The sequence below is a fragment of the Malurus melanocephalus genome, unplaced genomic scaffold (assembly GCF_030028575.1).
Source record: "Malurus melanocephalus ecotype Western Australia unplaced genomic scaffold, MMel_1.1 scaffold_96, whole genome shotgun sequence".
Lineage (NCBI taxonomy): Eukaryota > Metazoa > Chordata > Aves > Passeriformes > Maluridae > Malurus > Malurus melanocephalus.
In genome coordinates, this window is record NW_026623328.1 from 164,347 (window position 1) to 186,884 (window position 22,538).

At 38.2% G+C, this 22,538-nt stretch overlaps 1 protein-coding gene across 5 annotated transcripts in view; it reads left to right on the forward strand.

Annotated features, from left to right (window-relative positions):
* TLN2 (talin 2) overlaps positions 1 to 22,538 on the forward strand; it is a 142,393-nt gene that overhangs the window by 24,377 nt on the left and 95,478 nt on the right. For 3 of the 5 annotated variants that reach the window (XM_057368620.1, XM_057368619.1, XM_057368621.1), the window contains one exon: positions 17,535 to 17,617. The exons of the other annotated variants lie outside the window; for them this stretch is intronic. The gene's annotated coding sequence lies outside the window, so the exon portion shown is untranslated. The remainder of the gene's footprint in view (positions 1 to 17,534; positions 17,618 to 22,538) is intronic. 5 annotated transcript variants of the gene reach the window in all.

Consider the following 22,538-nt stretch of genomic DNA (forward strand, 5'->3'; position numbering starts at 1 on the left):
AAGCTAGTGTATACTTTTATAAGGTTCTTGCAAGAAAACTCTGTGTAAATTGAAGAACAGATTGCTTTTATTTACTTGGAATCTTAGTTTTATTTTGCAGTTGGGATTTAAATATGCTACCACCTCAAAAATTCAGTATGCAGTTTAATAAGGAATTATGCAAAACAAAGGTTCCTGTTAAGCAGTTACCTGTGCAGGTGTTGTGGGATGAGTTTTTTATTTGAATTATTTTTCTTTCACTAAATTATTAGCTATCTCTCATTTTGAAGTGGATGATAAAATACCGGACTGAATTTTAATTGCATATCTTCACCTGAGAGGGGTTGGTTCCAGAAGGTGCTTTCATAACTGGGCTGTGCATTGGCATCCTGTTTGTCTTGTGATACTCTTACTATTCCCTGTTGCCAGAAGATCTGAAACAAAATACCTTCTGTCCTACATTTGCYTGGGGACTGAGGAGAGCTATTCTAGGTGACAAGAACACTAAAGGAAGTGTTGGTTTACTAGGGAAAGGTCAATAGGTGAGACAGTGATGATGTTATGACTTGCTTGGAGTGTGGGAACCAAAAAGTCTGTGGAGGAATAGGCAACAAAGCCTGTTAAATGTCAGGCTGGAGGGAAGCAAATGGCCACTACTGTAAACTGAGTTTCTCTGGAAAATATCCTTCAATGCAGAGCACAATGAAGAGCTTGCTCTGTCTTCCTTGTGGCCACATATTTCCATTGCTTTGATTGAGCTACTTTAGGATAACTCATGGTAATGTACAGTGTATGAGGTTAAAGCTGTAAAGCTCTGTKGGACTGAAGGTCTAGCCCTGGTGCTTGGCTGGCAGTAGTTGAGCTGAACAAGGAAAAGTAGSAAGAAGTGTCTGTGGCTTTTCTTCTGTATTAGAARCATTGAGGRATCTCTCTAATTCCATCTTTACCAGACAGAAAACTCAGTAGGATTTGTGTTTCCTCAGTTTACATGCAGTGAGAGGCAGCCCCTTGGTTTTCAACTGTTCACTTTGACTCTTTCAATCCATCTGGGGATTTTRCTCAGACTCTCTCTTCCTCCAGGGAATGTGGTTAAAAGAAAGGTGTCTGCAAACTTGTCAGTACAGATTTGTCACTGTCAKGTTATATCTGAATCTTGTTCTCATTATTGTGAGCTTCTGTTTAGTTTAACAGGAGGTCAGCCATCTTTCCATTTATGCAGAGGGAAAAGAAACCAAAACAAACTCTGCATTTGCATTGCAGTTATTGTTGCTGTAATGTAAAATTCTTTAACTGCTGAAGTCTGTCCTTAGATCATCTTTGAAGAAGAGTTTTGTTTGAGGTGAATTGAGTTACCTGGAAGGAGAGGTGCTAGGGTGCCTCAATCTTGATTTTATGCTTTAATTCTTTTAATGCTGCAGCTGCCTCTACAGCCTCTTTCTCTACAAACCACTGCAACTGTTGTCCTCTGAGCTGCTGCCTTCAGTGTCCACTGTTGCTTCCAAGTGTAGCACACTTAACTTGTTCATCACCTGCATGCTTGTCAGCTTTTTCTCTTTTGCAGCCTGAATTTTCTGACTTGGCTTTTTGCCTGCTTGCTGCAGAAGGCTCCTAAGGGAACAACGTCAGAAAGGTCCAGCTTCCTTAATATGACAATTCTGATGGTTTTTGTTACTTTATGTAATTTTTTTCTTTCCCATTTTCAAATATTGTGAACTGTTTTGTATACCTAGTGTAATTTTTCAGTTCTTACTTAGTGTTGGTAGTAGTCAAAGGTCTCATACATGTGGCTGAGGTCAGTTTTTTGGTTAGGAATGAAACACATGTAGGGTCTGCTTAATACTGCAGGCATTCATTTAGGTACAAGTGAGTGGCTGTATTTCTTCCCATTAAATCCAAGTGCAGTTAGTGCAACTGAAAAGCTGAGCTCTGAGCATGGGTCAGCAAATGGGTGATTTTTCTGTGATACTGAAGAACTGGACAGGGGTTCTGGTGATAAGGCAGCAAAAGCTGTAGCTCTGCAATGGATTGTCTTTCACGAGGCAATTGTTTTGGAGAGTCACAAATGGTTGTTTCCCAGGTGTTCAGCCTTCTGTGGTTGTGCTTCTCAAGCTTCTTATCAAATGTGAATGCCAGTCAGTTTTTGCATAAGCACTATATGGAAGGAGGAATTGTTGCCAAACCTTTCTCTTTATCTTCCTCTTCAGCCTGCTGTTCTCTACCCTCTGSTCTTCAGGCTGCACATTCATTGCTGGTCCTTTTAAAGGCTGTGTATTTGCTTTGGAAAGGGCACTGTTATTCCTTTCCATGTCCACAGAACAACGGCAGCTGTAGCAATCTCAAGCTGTCGAGCATCTGTAAAAGATTTCATAGCTTTGGTGTACAAAAGAAATGCTCAGTTCTGGTCCTCTTCCTTTTGTGGTTTGTGTGGTTTCTTGCCCTTTCAAGGGTAAAGGGCTTGTCAACCACAGGACTTGGCTGTGGTGTGGGCCTTATTGAAAGTGTGGTGGCCCTATTTCTGTCCCAACCTGGTGGGGAAATGCTCTTCTTCACTAATAGGGAGAGAGTTAATCTCTTCCCATCTTAAACTGAGGAATTAGTACAGGTACCTGTGAAGGCTAAAAAGTATGGCAAGATGTTCATGTTTTCCCTTGTGATGCCTAAATYTGATACCTCTATAAGGCTTTACTGAGCAGGAGCTCATCAGGCCATGCATGTTTACTCTTAACAGTTCTCATGAACACATGCATTGCCTTTTAGACTTAAATAGTGTAATCTGAGATGAGAGCAGTATATCAGCAGCTAAATATATCCTTACAGCAGAGCCCAGGAGTCCAGCATTCAGAATGTAGTTTTTGAAAATAATGAAGACTTGAATATTTTTTATAGCCATACCATGTAAACACATATTTTTCATGTGATAATGTAATTCAGTTTTAATTTATTTGTACATTCTCCTGAGGTACTTTTAAGGGTTTAGGAGCTGGTATGATGAAGTTAATGTGAAGGAAAACAATTTAGGCTGTATGGTAGTGTTTAGTTTGTGGGGACTATGGATTTGCTTAAGTAACAAGGTATCAGAATGTAAGTTGTAGGCTATCATAATTGTCATGTAATGCCRTTAGACACACAAGATTAAAAAATAATAATCTATTCCATTTGATGGCAGAAATGGTTAAAATTGTACTGAAGCGTCCATAGTGGAATATGTTAATTGAATTTTAATGGAGAAATGCGTGGCTGGTGAAGATTTCTGTGTGATTATTGCATGAAATTTTACATGCTGGTTAAGCAGGTAAATGTTGTCTTGTCATAAGAAGTGTGGCATAGGGTAGAAATAATGACATAAGAAAGCCTGAGTGGCTGCAATGGAATTTCATGCATTTTCTAGCACATAAATGCTAAAATGAAATACACTGGTGTTTGGCCTCTGTTCTTTGTTGAAGTTTTAACTATTGACTTTCTACAGTTAAACTGGTGTTGTATTCCAGAGGTAAGAAAATTACCTAACACAGTTGGATTTTGCTAGGTTTGCTAAATCCTAACAGCTTTCATGTAGGATTCTCCTAACTGAACATGTTACAGGGAGAGGGGAGAGACACAGCCAGAGTGAAAGAGGCAGGTTTGCAAACTGCATTTTACAAATGCAGCCCATTGTGAGCGTGTCAGTAGCATAAATGACCTTCAGTGGTGGGACAGCAAGCTCTGCACTTGATTGGATTTTTCTGCATTGCAGATACTCTCAGTTGGTTGCAAACTAATATTCCRAAAATGGACTTGGCTGTCAGGCCTTTTTCTAGATAGCTCTAGTCAAGTTACGGATGTTTRTATAAAATAGTGGGCAGACAGGAGAAATGATGTCATCTCTGTGAGACCACAAACAGGATGGGAATAGGCTGCCAGCTTCCTCTCACAACACACATAAGTTGGTTTTGATCTACTSAATAAATAAATGATTTTGAATAAAGCTATTTGTAGTCAAGGTCATTTATYAGATAGGCTAGAAGTAACAAAGATRGACAGTTGAATGTGCTAAGAACATTTTAAAAATTTGATTTCGTTGACTGAGGACAATTAGAAGTAGTAATCAGGTGTCAAGATTTGGAAATCTCCCCATATGGAGACCCATAAATTGGTTATCTCTTCTGCTTACTSGTTTTTGAAATTGTTTGAAAGTCCTGTGTTTTCTCTTTGAGAATGCTAGGAAAGCCTCAGTGAGCTTTGGTTCATTGACTGTAAGCTCCTTCACTTTGTGGGAGCTTTTGCCTTTCCAGAAACAATGTATGTGACCGAGGTGGTATTTCATGGCCTAGATTTTAGTGTTTGCYTGCCTTTTTGTCATAATCACAACTGTGTCAGTGCTGTCCACGTTTAGAATCTGTTTTACTTTTCCTTCTGCTTGGCTAGGCTGTCATTTAGCATGTCCAAAGTGCTCTCTTGGGTAGTAGTGCTAAAAKATGTCCATATTCACCTTTCTCCTGTTGATTTGGCAAATTCCATTTCTTGTTAGGCTCATCTTAGCCTGGATCAATCAAGCCTTGTAARAAACAAACCATGCCAGAGTCAGAAGTGACTTTAAACAGTGTAACTGTCAAATTACCTGAAATTRTATGAAAATGCTCTAACAAAGCATGCACAACTTATTAAAAGGTACAAAAGATATTAATCTTTGCCAGAACATGCCAGCTTTTTTTCCCCCCATCTCAACATACAAACATTACTAGAAACTTTTGCACTTGAGTGGAAAATGCAGCAAACAATGCAGGGCTGTTGTATAGTTGAGGTGGAGTTCTGATGCCCCTTTCTTACGCACTATGAGCTTGGCTAAATCAGATGATTTACCAGTGAACTGAATGTGCAGAGGGACTGCCACACCTTGCACTGAGCATCCAGAAACAACTGCTGAGTGAAGAATGCTATCTACTGGTTGAAAACGCCCAACTTTTTCAGAAGTGTTTTTGTAAGAAAGAAATAACTTTCACCACAGTTTGATTGAAGGAAAAGAAATGCTGCCCCCAACCTCCAAACAACACTTGCAAACAGTTTTCCAATTAAGAATTCCTTAAGTCAGTCTTTATTCTTGTCTAACGTTGTACATTCCCCAGAAATAAATTAGAGAGAGAGAGACCAGGATGTCTGGTAGTTTAGAAAAATAATTCAGATTTCCAGTTATCTTTAGCAGGTATCAAATAGTAATTATGTTCAAAGTACTACTTCTGTGTTAAAATTTTGTTTAGAGTTTTGTCTAGAAATTTGACTTGTTGATGAACATTCTGACATTAGTATGGTTTGCAAATCTTAGTTACAGAAATAATAGAGAAACAGCTATTTTGAGTATCATTCAAATTTGCAGCATGTGTGGGAACGCGAATTCCTTGGGAGACTGAATCATGTAGTCCCCTGAACTTTTCTGGAATCTGTCTCATTATTGGAAGTTTCTTTTTGCATGAATATTTAATTTGGAGCAGGGAGCTTTGAAAATTTAGATTTTAAAGTTCATAACTGCAGAAACATGGAATTTTATTCTCAGGGCAAAATTCAAGCATTGTGTTAGCTCATRTCACCCACTGCAGTATATTGGAATAAGGTCATAGCTGGAATTTGACCATGTGGCTGAAATGTGCTTTGCTTGTTGACAATGTCTTCTCATTCTTAAGCTCATATTGCTGTGCACAAAGCCTTCTGTGAAATCAAGCCCTGGAATTACAGTGGAAGTTCATTCCATTAAAGCAGGGCTTTTCCAGCCACGAAGGAAGACATGGAGGTGCAGTGTAACTTCAGTGAAGCTTTTCCTGTGGCACTTACTGTGAGGGTTCAGCCCTATTGTGCACTAGGTGGAATTGCCTGGTTCACACATCTTTTCTTCTTCAAAGGGTGGGTTAGAGCCTTGGCTTCTCTGCTGTAATTGTCCCTTTTAAAGGCTCATAGCTTACTCCAGCCCKCAGAGGGGGGACTGCATTTATGGAAATAGTGAAAATGGACCACATSACAGAAACAACTGCTTGTTTTTTGGACCGGTGGGAAAACTGAGAGTGCTTTTAAATCCCTGTGGAGAATGAGAGATGCCTTGGAAAATGTCCTGAAACTTGGTTGTTTCAAAGGAGTGTCTGGTAGGGGGAACTGGAAAGCTACTGTGGAACAGCAGCTGCTGGAAATGTAAGTTAAAGGAAAAAAAAAGCCTTCTTTGCAACTTGAAGATGAAAACTTCAGAGAAACTGGGCTTCAAGTAGAGAGCAGGGGASTCTCTGGAGAATTATAAACTGCCTCATGACCTTGAAGAAAGCTACTGTGTTTTTGTGAGGGTACATTTGGCTCTCTTAYGGTGAAAACCCCCCAAATTGCCATGGCCTTGGTTTTTTTTTTAAATTTTTTTTTTCATTTTTTATTTTTTTAATTGGCTCTCTTTACAGCTCCTTCCATTTCTGAAATTCTTAAGAACATCTTTTATTGTCTCAGAATTGTAACCATTGGGCAGGTGAGCGTGACTAAGTGTCCCTTTCTTCCTTGCAGCCTCATTTCTGGGAAGGTTTTGTGMAGCAATGACCTGTCAGTTCAACTGAGCCACAGATTTCAAGGCAGAAGGTTCTTCAGATTTTCCCTGCAGTTACAGCTATTGGTTTACGCATTTCATGTTACCTTGATTTTGTTGGAAATTTTGTTTTTCAAAACCTTTGATTTTGTTGTTTTAAAAGTCTTCTCTGTCTTATATATGCTTCCTCTATACAGAGGTGTTTYCTCTGAATTCTTTTGTTTCGTGTGTCATTATTACTTATCACATGATTCTTAATTTTGCAGTTTGTTGAATGTTCTGTCTGCTGCCTCTGTTACAAACAGGTTAGGATTGTTAACATGTCATATGTTTCCCTGTATGTCTAGGGAAAATTACTGAAGAAAGAAACACTTTGTTTTTTCCCCATCTTTTTTTTYCTATCTTTTCTTTTCCCTACTTTCCCTGTGACTAGAATTTCAGTGTCATAGTATAATTGAAGTAATTCAGTCACTTCAGGCATGTGTGTCCTTCGGAGAAGAGGCATAAAAGCTCAGAGACACAGACTGTCCATCATAAGGTTTTTTTACTTCCTCGACCATCTGGTTGTGAAAAAGTCTTTTCTGTCATCTGAATTTTTTTAAGCCTTCTTTTCTGGGCCCATGCCCCTATGGACTTTTGCAATCAGAGACTAATRCTCCACCTTCTCAGATCCCTGTGCTGTTGCAAAGATACAAGGTGGTGTAAACAGTGCCAGAATAGATGAGCCTTTCTGAATCACACTAGGTAAGTTCTCTGCAATTTTGGAGAGTTCTTCAGCTGTAAGATACTGTGTCTTTGGTCTTTTCCCTGAGAGGGACACCTCTCCCCTCCAGCAATTCATAAATATTTCAGAAGAATTGAATATTGCAGAATTGAGTATTTTACATTGCTAAAACCTTGATCCCCTGCCTATTSTGTGTGTTTCTTGAAGCTACACTAGTGTCATACTGCTTTTAGTCTTCTATTTAATCCTAGAGTGGTACTTCTAAATGCAAGTCTTGATCTGGCATCTTCCATGCCCTCAGACTTATGTCTTTCCTTGTCACTTTCTCACCAAGAAAAAAGTTTCCCCTGTAAATATTTGCCACTTGCAAGTTCAGGGCARCATGCCAAGTGGCAAATATGTCAACCAGAAGTGTGGTTCTTCCCACATGCTGCTCACCATGCCACTCCAAAAAGAGCATTTGGCTTGGRCATTCTTGGCAGAATTGCTTCCAAAAGCTTGTTGTCCATCTGTTAGTACAGCTAAGCACTGTCCTGCGGGCCAGTAACACATCGTTGTAGGAGWCTTGAGCGTTAATCATTCATTAGAGCAGCTGGAGTGAAAGTCAGTCCAGAAAACAGCACTGAGTTGGGCTGCTCTGAATTTTCAGACAAGTCAGGAGCTTTGCTTCCAGAGTGCAGTATGACAGAAGTGGAATCTATCACTTAAAAGCATAATAAGGAGCACTTGAAAGTTGTTATGATAAATAAAGATGCAGGTTGAATTCAGATATCACCACTTGCTGACCTGTGAAATGGTACCTACCAAAGTACAGTTGCATTATTTCACCAGTTTTCGTGGACATGCTCACTTGCTCTGTTCATTGAAAATGGCTTACGTATAACGTCATGCTAATCATTTACTTAATGTTGGTTCATACATTTCTGTGATCTGTGGCCAAAATGAATATTACTGAGCAGGTATTTTAGTTGTTGCATTCAACAATCACTTGAGTTCTTGGTAGACTCTAGTATTTTAATTTTAAGATCTGTGCCTTCTCAGAGCAAAAGCTCTCTGGGCAGWAGTTTCAGGTTTTCCCATCTTTGCATAGTCTCGTTTCTCCTATTGCTGGGTTTAAGCTGTGGCTGAGCTGTTGCATTGCTGGACCTTCAGATCTGAATGTTACACATCAGCTTCATTTATCATTAACTGGAGCAGACCTGTGTTGGCTATTGCTCTTCTCATGTGACATAATTCGCGTGTCTGTGACACTGAGATCAGTTGTCACCTATGTGCTAACTTGATCCAATAAAACCATTAAATGCAGAATTGGACACAGGCCATGATTATCAAATTTTGCTTTAGTGCAAATTCTGAGTGTAGTGCTTTAGATTTTTGGYAGAGAATGGAAAAAAGGTGTTGCATGCAGAAACTCAAGGTCCCAAAACTTTCCTTTATGTTTCAAGTAGCCTGCAAGTTAAGTTTTGGGTTGCATTCATTTYCCTTGTTAAATGTGTTTTTCTGCCTAAAAGTTGAATATTGGCTTTATACRCTTGGAGAATTAATACACAGGAAGCATGTCTTTTCTGAAATGAGACTTTGGGATGAAAACCAGAGAGATTTTAGCAGAGCTGTTAAGACAACTCAGCTGAGTTATAACAGTAATTTCTCCTTTCAAAATCTGGAAGCAATAAACACCTCAGATGTGCTTTTCAAATGCAGTGGAATCAGTCCCTTGGGCATATACTGTATGAAAAATCTTTTGGAATTAACTGTAGGTATCAACTGTATGTTTTTGTGAAAATACTGACATACAATATGAAGACTGGAGCTAAGAATGCAATGTTTTACCTCCACCTTTCTAAAGCCTTAATTCTGTGCAGACTGATGTTACAATGTTTCRAAAATATCAGCTAGGAAAGTTGCTCGATTTACTTGAGTTTTTTGGCTTCAGCTCCAGGTCAATGAATGGAAAATCAGTGAAAATAAATCTTTCTGGGGTCTATTATTCCAAGTATTAGGAGTGAGTTCATTCTTCCATGCAAGCAGTTGGATGTGTTGCTGACATGCTGACAATGCAGAGTAGTTCAGTTTGGGGTTTTTGTATGTTTGGTTGGGGGCTTGTTTGGTTTTGTTCTGAGGTTTTTTTTTGGTGGTGTTTTTTTTTTTTAAGCCATGAAATCCTGTATAGGACAATCATACTAACTGCACATCTCAGTGGTAGGTGAAGGACGTTGTCTCCATCTGCAGCCACAGTGCTGCAGGTCTGCAATTGCCTCAAACTACTGAAACCAGCTCTGAGTGACTGAAATTGTTGAGTACATGAAGTTTTTTTTGTAGTATTTAAGTGGATTAGTTGACAGCAAAGGCAAACAATGGTTTCTCTTTAGCAAATTGCSTCGGGGTGACCTGATTTAAGTTTCTTCACAGAAAGATTATGAGAGTCTGGGCTGGTGAGTGGAGGAAGCTCACAGGAGGCAGCTTCAGGGTGAACCACAGTGAGACAGGAGAGGACAACAGAGGCAACTCCAGTATGGGGTGATTGGAAAGGACATTACTTGGGGTTTGACAATCTGTTCACAAATTGGTGATCTGACTTGGTTCAAGGCCTTATCAGTGCAGAAGTKTGATGGACATTTGCTTGCTCCTTACCCTAGTGACTAAATTTAAAATATTTATATAAAAAAACCCTTGATCTAAGACCACTACATATCTAGTWGTAGGGGAAGCATCTTGAAAAGGATTATTTCATGTTCTCCAGCATAACTCAGGGATTCTCTTATTCCAGAAACATGTGCTTGGAAGGCTTGTCTCTCAAGAGAAGGCATCTCTCTTCCAGTTATTGGGAGGGGGAAGTGAGAAGGAGGYTGAGCTTCTCGTATTTTTGATTTCAATTAAGAATATTAACAGTGTGTATTTCTTAGGTWTGTGTTTTCCAGCATTGCCTCTCCTTCTTCCCCTACTTAAATAGCCCTTCCAGACAGTGTTCTCCCTTAGGACACAGTAAGTGCTGTTCATCCTGTCTGTGAGCACTGCAAAGCATCATTTTTGTTCTTTAGGGGACTTGAAGGGAAGTAATTAAAATGACAGGAAGTGCTTGGGACTGAAAGATTTATGTCTGTGGGAAGATCTTATGAAATTCAAAGCATATTTTAATCAGAAAGAATTGATTTGGCAGCTGCATAGTTAAAGAAGCGCTGTTTCTTTCTGAAAYGTTAACTTAATGTCCTCCAAGGCAAATCAGGCAGAAAGGGAACTGCTTTATGCATTTCTGCYATAGTGAACAGCAGTAATGTGTACACTCTGTAGATATACTAAATTCTCAGTCACTGAGGACCTTTAAGAAGTAGTAGTGATTAAAGCTGCCTTTTAAATTCCCCCTCCCACAGTCAAATCAAAAGATGTGTACCTCCTTSAAGAAAGTAAATGCAGGAGGTAGACACTCAGCTTCCTCATCTGTTTGATGTGTCTTCACTCACATAAATGGCTGTTATTTGGACAGGGAAGTGCATCAAAAGTAGTTTAGAAAYCATGGTTAATGTTGAAATACTGTATAGGAGGCATGATACCAAGTCATTGTACTGGGAACAGGAGCTTCAAGCATACAAGGGAATCAACCAGTGCCTTGGCTTTTATTTCCCCCAGAAATGGGTTATTGGATATTCTCTGTGGTTTCAGTGTTCTGAAGTTGTGTCTTCCCAAGTGCTGATGGGGTTTTCAACTTGGGCTGTACCATGGGGTGTCTCCATGCARTAGAGTTCATCCTGTTGGAAACTTCATGCCTTGACTGTGGTGAAAATGTGCCGGTATGATGGAGTATGGAGAACACCTAGCTAAGGCCATGATAAGCTCTGCAAGGAGGCCATGTGTGTYTGCGTGTCTAAAGTAACAATAATGTATATGCACATATGTCTGTGTGTATAGAGATGGCTGAGAATCACTTTCCTCCACAACTCAGTGTAGCTGCATTTTGTTTGGCAACCAGCTTTCATTCTCAGGAGGTCYAGGACTGGTAYTGTTTTGTTTGTTTGCTTGTTYGTTAGGAGATTTTCTCTAATGCACACTGGCCTGGTCCATCAAAGGCTTGTTGGTATGCTAACCGAAAGGAATTCAAATTTGTTTTGTGTTTTTCAGGTTTGAGTTCAAAATACTTTCTCCCTCCATATATCATAAATTTATATGCTAACATGAACTTTGGATATTTAGTGTATTTGTGATTCAGTGTGTTTCCTTGCCAGAATACTTAATTCAGGCAACACATTAAGTGTTTAATCACTTGGTGGGAAGATAAGGAAATTTTACAAACTGTTGCTTTTTAAAAAGAGTCTCTTCAATCTACTGAAGTAACGAGGATAATATAAAAATGGAAAATCCAAGTTTTGTGTCYGTTGAAGGTGAGTTGCCAATACTTTGTTTATGGAGTCTCTGACCATTATTATACTAACCATTTGGATGCAAACATAGAGCAGAGCAGCTTTCAAGGAGTATGTTTGGAAAGTTGGCAAACTTCCTGTTAGTCATACCAAAGAAGTMAATTGTATGTTTTGTCTGCTGCAGTGTTAGTGGGCCATGGTTCTGTTTGAACAGATTTAATTGGCAGACTTTGTTAACTGCAGACAGCTTGAGCATTACACCATTGGAATGGCAGGTGCCCTTCTTGGTAATGCACTCTGAAGAAATTCCGCCAACACCAAAAACCTGGGGTTGTTTTGTTGTGGGGTGGCTTTTTTTTTTTTTTTTTTTTTTTTTTTTTTTTTTTTTTTTTTTTTTTTTTTTTTTTTTTTTTTTTTTTTTTTTTTTTTTTTTTTTTTTTCTCTCCTCTCTCTTTTACCTGCCCACTAAAAGAATACTTTATCATTTTATTGCCTCTTCAGCTCATGTACCAACCCTGGACACAAAATCTCAACTCCTAACAGCCATATCGCCAGTGACTTTATTTGCAGGTATTTAGGCAAAAGTGGATGATGAATTGCATGTCAAGGTGGAAGTGTTGACATTACAATCACACGGGGGACTGGGAACACAGACTGTTACATCATGGATTGATATGTCTTTTGGGATAAGTAGTTTGAAGGGAAATGCAAACTCACTGTAAATACTGAGGAGAAATGTTTGAGGCCTGAGTGATTCATGACTTACAAACAAAGCAAAAATGCAAGTTCCCATATTGTTTTACCAGTAGTTTCYTATGACAGCTGAATTCACACTTTTTCATAACGATCATGCAGTATGTATTTTTTTTTTTATTTATATTGCCATAGGAGGGCAGAAACTTAATAGGTGCCATTGAACAACTGAGTATTTGCAATAGATTGCTGAATAACTGCATCTGTAATGTTTATTTATGCATCTGTATGTTTAGCACCATAAATGGATGAGAAATCTGATTAATTTTGACCTGAGTACAAGTACATATTTGGATATTCTGAGTSTGCAGCACCACAGCATGAGAAGAAAATAGGCGTTGTGCTGAGAAATTTCTGCTGTGTGTTCACTGCTCAGGTGTTGGTATCCAGCAGAGCACTGTAACTGTTCTAAGGCAAGCTACCCTTGCTGTTCTATGAAAAATAGGCTTAACATCTTGTTTATATTTGCTAAACTGCTTGCATACTCTCTATTTGGAAATAAAGGGTAGCATAGATTACAAATTGTAAAACGTCAAAAACTGCAGTTAGTGTGAATTGGTGAGGAAAGTGCTGTGTACTCATTTTTGAGGRCCTATTGTTTCATGTATTTACCTGTCACTTTTAATCACTGTTTTGTATTATACAGTTGTAAATTATGTATTTAGCTCTGCTTTTAAAAGACTATATTCTAAGCTCAAATCTACGGTCGTAGTATCTGTAATAGTAGTAGWAGTAGTATCTGTAATAAAAATGATAGTAATAAAAAGATTGAAGTTACCATTTAACTTTAACCATAATAGTAGCACAACTTACTTTAAATAAGAGTCTGTCTTTCTTCTAGACAACAAAATTGGAACCTTTTTGTTTTTACATTTACTTAGAGGGGAGGCTGGAGCTGAGAATTTACTTAGAGGGGAGGCTGAAGTGTGAATTAGAGCTGCTCTTTTATGAAAAGCTATTGATGCTCTTGAAGAGCCCCAAACAGCAGGCAAGTAATTGCTTGACAAAAAGTTCATATTCATGAAAACAGAGGAACTTTAATCACTAAGAGTTGGGTCAGCAGCATAATAATAAGATGAAATTTACATAATTTTGAAAATTAATCCAAGTATATTTAACTTTGGATGATCACAACAAATTCTTTTTTCCTATTATATATAAACATGAAGCCTTGAGAAGAAATTAATGCCATGCTTTGCCCTTGTGTTGCAGAATTCGTTGTGCCTTGTCAGACTTGCTCAAAACTATTATCCCAGACAATAGTGCAGGTTGTTGTAAGGACTGATGAACAGAAGCTGAAAAACAATAAAGATCTGATAAGAATGAAGCAGTAGTTGGTCCTGAGAGGCTGAAAGCTGAGTTTTGGCAGACCAGTGTAGGGATGAGCTACCACCATCTTTGAGGCTCCCAGAAAGCTTGGCTTGAACCACCACTTTCAAAAACTATTTTTAAGGAATAATGTTTCATTCCAAGTTGGGAAGAACTGCATTTGACAGTATAGTTTCATATGGGGAATAGTCACATTTGCCTAAATGCTGAATACCTTGTAGTAGGTAAATAGTGATCATTTATGTCATCTTGAAGAAAGTAATAGAGATGTATAAGGAGGAACTAGGATTTGAAGGAGTCACACAGTGCAGAACATCTAAATTAGTCCCAGCCTGAAACAGCCATTCAATATCTTKGTTATGTGCAAGGAACATTAAAGTCTTGAGGCATGGAACTAGATYGTAGAAATAAGCTTACCAACTTCCCAAAGGTTCCAAATGTGTTAAACTAAACCTCCCAGTGTCCAAAAGTAACTATTCCCCTGTCTATAGCTTTAAAATATTAATCTATTAGCAGTCATTTAGCAGAAGTGATAGAGGTGTGAATGCAAACAGGATTAATACATAGGAGTCCATACCCTGTGTAATGGACCATAGATTTGGATTTGATTGTGGTGCTTGGCAAACAACAAAAAATCCCCAAATAACCACACAATCAAAGAAGCACAAGCAAACAAAAAGAACACCACACAAAACAAAGGAAAACCACACCATAAACCCAAAGGAAATACATGGGCAGAAATATCTTCCCCATTCAGAAAACGTAGGATGACATGATGCTAGAATTTATGTGTTTAATCACAGTGAATCTGTAATCCAAATGCTACTGTRTTAAACCGTGTTATCACCAAGAATTTAGAGAATGCAGAATACCTAGGAATTATCTATAAAGGAAAAACTGTAATTGACTTMTAATTCATAGTGTAGGTATCTGCAGTAGAATTGAGAATGTGCGTTCTACTTCAATGCTTTTCTTTATTCATTTTTCTTGTTCTATAAATAGCATCACTAGCATTTGAACCAAAAACATTTCATAGAAATGTAGCTGCAGCTAAGGAAAAAAAGAAGGGGAGGGGACTCGGGGGCTTATGCTGAGAAATACTCCAAATRTTCCAAAAACCCTGTGTAAACTTCTGGAATTAGGGGCTTTGTGCACTCATTGCTCCCACCCTCTAATGGATTGTAAACAAATCCAGCATTCAGGGTAGCTGCTTTGCTGACTGGGCTTTTGAGCAATCTACTTCCATCTCTGACTGCATTCCAGGAAGTGAGGACAATAGAATAACAAACAGTGATAAGGAGACCTTAAAAAAACTATTAATCTCCCCATTGATAAGTAAAAAAATATATGGTTGCTTCAGCAGTAATTAACCCACTTAAAAAATAAATGTTGTTTCACAGTCACATTTGTTCTAGCTTACGATGTATCATAGTACAAGCAACTTTTCTTTTCCTTAGATTCCACAAGAAATTTCCTTAGATTCATTTTTCTACTCTGAAGTATTCTGATGACTCAAAATCTACTATTTAAAATTAAGTTGTAATTTTGAAACATGTATTCTATCCATTGAATTAGTCTGGTAATATGTGCAAATGAGTCTTGTTTTCTTCCCTTGAGGTCAAATGTTAAGATAGCAGTTGCTTTACCTCCTTCCTTCCTTCCCAGTCTCATTGACACTGAAGTGAGTAGAGAGACCCTCCTGATAAACTGGAGAAAAAATAATTTCTGCTTCACATGTTTGGTGTACAGCTTGGAAAAAAAACCCCCAAACTGTCGGGGGGGTATGATTGGTTTGTGTTGTTTGTTTTATTTAAGCAGCAATTCTGTTTTAGAATTGCATTTGAAAAGAGAAAATTTCAGAGCAGTTTCAGAACTATTTAAATCACTGTGATGTTAAACGTACAACGTGTATTGAATTGGAAAATTTATCTGGGGGCCTTAGTGTGGTGCAATTAGAAAGAAGCAATATTGGGATGGTCACTTGGTTCTCTGCTGCATCTGCTTTTGTTGTTTCCTGGATGKGGTCTGTTYTGCAGGCACTCAGGTTTTGAYACAAGTCCAGGAAGTGTCAGCCTTCCTTGATGGTGGTTCTGAGTGGGGTGAAGGTGCATCCAACTGGGGTTGGTGCTCATAGAACATGGGGTCTTGAAAGGGATTCCGGTGTCTGTTAGCAAAGGGCTGGAAATGAAGATGGTATCACCTGTAAGGGACTGAACACCTTCATAACTGCTCTTGAAACAAATTTTAGAGATTTAAAATATATGCAAACATGGAGAAGTACATCGTGACTTCCAGGAAGTAGGGTGGCTGGTGAGTTTATGGGCTGTACTGAGCAGGAATTTGGCTTGTTACTGGAGTGCAAATCCTTAGCTTGCAGATCAATCCCTGATGCACTGACACAGCCACCTGAGGGAATGCATCAGATATGCAGATGTGCAAAGCTTGCTTTTATCCTCACCTTAAATATTAGCAGGAGACCCACAAGGTGCWGGCTGCTGGCATGCCTTTAATTAGACTTAAGTGTACATTATTTGTACATTACTGGAGACGTGGCAGGCATTGAAAAGTTGGATGAATGTGATCAGGAGTCTAAATTTCCAAGTAGCAAACTACTGCACTGCCAGTTTTAATGCAGGTGATCCATTGATCATTGAAATAATTGTCTYAAGTGTACTGCATTTACTCTGACCTGCATTAAATCTGTTAACCTGCAGTTAATAGTTGTGTTGGCATAAAGCTGATGTTGCTTAAAAGGCCACTGAAAGGAACAAAACCTCACTTTTCTAACCAACCAAGACAAGAAAAACATCCAGTGATGAACTTGTTCTATCATAAATGTTTTTTCAGCCTTGGTTGGTTAAAATTTGCAAGAATTGTTTTGTTGCTTTGCCCTTTTCTCAGCTTAWAGACATTCCCTGCTATGTAGCTGTATACATGGATAACTTTATTCTGTAACAACCTGGTCTTTTTAAATTGATGCAGAAATTTGTTTAGCTGCTATGGATCAGAACTTCATCTGAATTTTTAGGTTGTCCRAGAGTTCTGAAAGTGGGATGAGGGCATTCCATAACTGCACACGTGGAAAACAAACCTTTGCTAACAGCAAACCCTAGGCCAGACAAAATACTGTACTTGRAGGTGTTTCACCATACTTGGAGAAAAGCTGGTGTTTACTTCACAGTGCTGTAGGGGTCCAGAATTGCTAAATGGCTTGTGTACAAGCTGATTTRCCCATCCTCATGATTATTAAACCACTGTGATATATTAGCTTTTGTTTGGAGTAAAAACTAACAACTGATTTAAGAAATCTAGGGGAAAAAAAAAAAAAAGAAAACAAAGTCTAATAAAAAAGGCCCGCAAATATCCAAACAAAAAGATGTACCTCCTCAAAACAGCCCAAGCAACTCTGTTTTTACCTTTTTTATAAACCGTGCTTTCAGAAGGGGGTTCACTGTGAGGGGAAGCTGCCCATAGAGGTCTGAGCTGTGGTGCTTTAGACTGTTACTGCACACAGGGACAGTAAACCATGGAAAAGCACAATTAATGCACAGTAGATGGCTGTTAACACCCAGAATTGTGCTACAAGTGTTTTCATAATTGTCTAGGCACTTTCAAAGTATTTACCTGTAAAAACTCAGAGTTCATTTATTATGAGCTCTCGCATGCGAGCAGTTTAGAAGCTTGGATTGAATTTTATTTTCTTGAATACAAAGACATTTTGGCAATGACAGTTCTGACTCCTAAAGAGAAAAGGAAACTTACAACTTCCTGAGTTGTTTTCTTTTCAGTGTGTTGACAGAGAAGAAACTTGAAAACCAGAAATGAATGTGCTGGGGATAAGAAAGTAACTTGTTTGTATCTTGTGTTACAGACCTGGATACTGGAAACGTTCCGTGTGATCAAATGATACTTTGAGATAAGCTTATTATCTATTAAATGAAGTTTRATTTTGAGGTAAGGTCCTGTTTAATTTTCTATATTATGCATTTAATGACATAAAACCTACAGTAATTTAAAAGCTTGTATATATTAGTACAAAATTTTCTTTAGAGAATATGTGAAATACATACTTCTGTGGCTGTGTTTATGAGGAGAGAAATTAAGCTGAAAAAAATTGTGATGTATGAATATTGAAGCGCCAAGTAAATATTGTAATTAATAGCCTGGAGATTAACCTGACCATTACAGACAGTGACTGTTTGGAAACAGTTTCCAGGGAGACTGGAGAACATGTAATAAGTGATTTCTCTAAGCTGTAGGAAAGAGGGCCATGCCTTGCACTGGTATGAGAAAAAATAGCTGAGAAGATGAACTTAACTCTTTCATCTGAATACATGTAAGAGATGGCAAAAAGAAAAAGAAAAAAGACTACTAGAATAAGTTCACAGATACATTACCATTTATGTACTGTAATGCTCTCAGAAGAGAATGGCACAGTGGTAAAATTAGCTTTGGGCAAAATGTTGATAAATCTCACCCCATGTTCTTAATCTGYTGGAGTTACTTTGACCTTGTCTACGTTTCTGTTCTAAATGTGTCTCTGGCTTTGACTGCTCATCTGGAAATGGTGCTYGAAATACTGAAAGGTCGCTAATGGAATTTTCTCTTGCAATTCTCCATGTTTGAAAAATGTCTTTAGTGAGCTTTGAAAGCAGCCTATAATTAAACCATCGTGTCAGTYTGTATCAGATATGTCTAAGGACAAGGTTAAATGAAGATGTTTTAGGTACATCTTGAAATAAGCTTTGCTCAGAACAATAACAAAATATCTGAATTTAGCTTCAACCATTTGAAATCTGCCAAGCTGACTTTAAGCTTATTGTTAAGATGTGCTCTTTCTGAGCACATTTGGTGTAGGAGGAGGTTTGACTTTGATTAGCACACAGTTGGCAGTGTACTAGGCTAAGTATAATCTAATTGACATGTAATGTTTGTACACACTGTTACATCCTGWTAAAAGTTCAGCTGTGTTTCATGATTTCTGTGTTTGTCTGTCTCTGTTGTAGAAGTAGTGGATGTTTTGGAGTTCGATCCTATTCCCTTCAGAAATTTAGGTTTTTCTCGAACTTAGCCCTGTTGATAGATTTTTATAAGGATTACACCACYTTCTGATTTCTGTCCTTCCGTATCCAGTAGCTGTGAGCCTTTTATCCTGGGGGCATGGAGAATTCTTAAAGCTGGAGCTCAGTCTCCGTGTTGTCCTGTTTTGTGGCTGTGACAGAGATGTTGATTTGATGGGGGTAAGCACASTGTTCTTGCTCAGCCTTTCTGTTTTCATTAGTGTTGGTGATTCTGGTAGTAACTGAGCCTTCTGCAGTCTATTGCGATAGGTCCTTTTCCTTTCCTCAGCTACTCTTTTTCCCCCCTCTTTATCATTCTGTGTGTACTCCAGGTTCTTTTGACTAGCTATTCCTTGTTTGTTCTTCTGTTGGAAGAAGTGTACTTATTTGCTAAAAATAATTCAGTAATCAAAAAGCAGAGTCTGACATCTCTGTCAGAACCTGAGGTTCAAAAGCAATGTTTGGAGCTGGCTCTCAACCTGTGAGATAGCATGAAATGGTTTCATRTTTGAGACACCTTGTTGTTCTTTCCTTTCCTTCGATGTTCAGGTGCTGGTACCAGGAAATGAAGGGAGCATGCACTAAAGCCATTCAACCTTGCTACAGTAGCATCAGTCAAAGCATTGATATTCCAAATATTGTAAAATATGATTGATGACTGTGTGTGTGTAGTCAATCTCAGGTAGGTGGTGGAGGYTGGAAGAGCAAGAACACCTTTTTTTAGTAGCTATTTCAACCCACTGGGAGGAGATTGCATGATCTCCTCATGTTGTTTTTCTCTTTGGCTTGTTTTACGAATGCACCATTTGAGTTGTAGACTGTGTCAACTGTTGCCTGTAGTTCTACAGCAATATGATGACAGTTCCATGTGACTGCCTTTCCCATGAGAGATGTGTGGTGGATTAGGATTGCTGTCTTCACTGACATGCAGATCTCTTTATTTTTACTATTTTTCTGTATACCCTTTTATCCCCATGACATAAAATTGATAAAGAATGATACTTCATAAAAAAATTGTGTTAATCTCATGTAGATACCAAATTGCAATTGCTTGTGAGAAAAAATTGTCTGGATAGTACTACAAATGTGATAGAGACCTGAATGTTTAAAGGGTAGAAACATAACTAATAATAATTTAGATTTAAGCAGGGCTTGGCTTTGTTTTGAATTCTCCAATARGTATTATTAGGCAAAAAGTGTGCTGAAGTAGTGAACTTACATTATGCTGATGGCGAAAAACCGAGCCTGTGGAGCTGTTTGGGTTGGTATGGGTTGTTCCTCTTACTTCTTTTGTTTACTTAGGTTTTAAAAATCTTTAGTCTGCTTGCTGTAGGAGAATAGGAGAGTAATAATTCAAGTTTTGAAAAATACTTCACATTCACAGGTGTTCTTACCCATCTTAAGCAGTGTCCAGTGTCTTGGCTTCTAACATGCTGCGTTTTGTTTCAGTAATCCAGCTCAGCTGCCTGTGRAGTAGTTCAATGCATATAACTGTGTAAAGCAAAGGTTGAAGAATGCATTAAGTGAATTGTTCTGGTGCACTTGAATCCCCATTTGGCCCTGGACAGTCTGCCTCTTCATTGACCTTCCAACAAGTAATATTGAAATATTCAGAGAGGAATTGCATGTAATAGTTTRCATGGTTCACTTGATGGCTTTTCAAGGTTGCTTTTGCAAGTGTCTCTTTGGCCAGATATTTCCAGTGAGTCCTTATATACTTTTTCTGCTAAAARCTCCATGCTGTGATTCCTGTCTGAGGCCTCTTCAGTAACATTTTGTGCAGAAAAAAATGTTGGGTTGGGTTGAATCAGTAGGATCACTGTTCYGGTCCAGTTGTTTTTGGAAGGAAAAATTTATGTTCAATTTCAACACTGGTAACGCTTTGCATAAGWGATACCAAAAATGTATCTTCAAGTCTGAAAAATATCAGTGGGAAGCACTCAGAATTTTTTTTCCATTTTGACTCCAGGCCCATAACCATATGTTCAGTGGTTCATGTTAGGATTCCAACAGTGAATCATTTTGCTTACAACAAATTCTGTTAAAAATACTGCTGCCAGTTTGGTTGGTAGGTTGATGTTGACTCTTCCAGTTTTAACCTCTGGGCTTTTTTTGTCTTAGCCTAATTTGCACTTAGTGTCAACTGGGTAATTTTCCCCATGTTTCCTTTGCTCTGTGCTTTCTTCTGTTTCAAAGAGAGATGTCCTTGATGGCAGCACAGTTCTGTTTAAGGAGTTTACACAGCACTGAGAATGACTGGCCAAAATGTCAGTTAGTTGCTGAAAAACCTGCAGTAATACTTGATGTTAGTCACAGTAGGAGATGCCTAAACAAAGAAGTTCCTCTATAAAATATTATCGGTCCAGATCAGAGAATCAAATAKCTAAAGCATTAGAAACATTAGTAATCCTTTTAGAGTTGATTGTACCATATGGCTTCTTTATCTGCTAATACAGTCTGAATCTTAATTATGATYTTCTTTAATCCTGTATTAGCATGTAGTAACTTTGCAAATGACTGTGTTTTTACCTCAGAATAAGCCCTAAGATTTTGTCTTTACTGCACATACTTACCTATTCTTCAGTTCTTACTGACTTTTCACAGTGGTCTATCAGCAGAATATRTTTTTCTTTATTTTTTGGCCAATATTTTGTTATTGTAACTGTAATATCTATCTGACTTGTATAAATAGCATGTAGTGGTGTGGCTTAATGAGAACACCAGAATCATCRGTATCTGATGCTGTTTTGTATTTATACATAATGTGTTATGAAAGTCAGCTTTAGGCTACATGCTGAGCATTTGGGATGACGAGGGTTTGACCAGTTCTGGGTTTATATTCTGATGGGAAAGACAGACAGGATTCACTACTCCATTAGGTGCCTTTTAATTTGATTTTGTTTGTTTAAATTACCATCTTGCGACAAAAAGCACTCAAAATGAGTATTTGCTATGACAGTGGTTTTGCTAGAATTTTTATTCCTGACAAACTCAGATCCTGAAGGTTCAGATATAAATGGTAGCTCAAGCTACTATTTGSATTTGTCTTGAACTATGTGATTTTCAAGTGTACTTCATCTTTCTGTTTTAACATAGAGTAGATTTTAGTGCTAGGACAGAGAATACTTGGGTTAGCCTGCCTAAAGAGTAACTGGTAACTTTGTAACTGGGATCCACTTTGTTGTGCTTCCTCTAATATAAATGACAGTCAGTCTCTAAGATGTCAAGCTGAATTTTCACTAAATGACTGAGCTCTTTGCCAAGCCTTCTGCTCTTCAAATGGGTCTGCAAGAAATATCAGTTTCCCAAGTCAGAAATCCTTCTGCCTTCATCTTCAGTTTGTGAAGATTCTGGATGAGCACGAGGGTCATCCTGGAGATCATGGCTTGGTTGCCAGAATGACTACCATTTGTCTGAATCCTTCCAAGTTCTTCTGGGCTTACCTAAATAAGTGCAATGTTGATCTGCTAGAATACAATTGCATTCATTCAAGTTACATTTTATAAATGTTTACATTTTCTGCTTCACTTCCTATTTAAGTGATCTGTTTTAAATAATTGTATTAATTGATTTTTGGGACAAATGGATCAAAACCTACTGAGAGCAATTTCAGTGCCTRTTAAGTCGACCATTTCAGATGGAATCAATGAGACAGAGAGCTATTCCATACAAACTCCATCATAGGACTGGCAAAAAAAATTGTTTTGTTTGAGCTTCACTAATTTTCTTCTGCGTAGCAAAGCTGTTTCTAAAGACTCATCAGCTTCATCTAATTCTGGATGGTGATGCTGATCAAAATGATAGATGTGAATTTA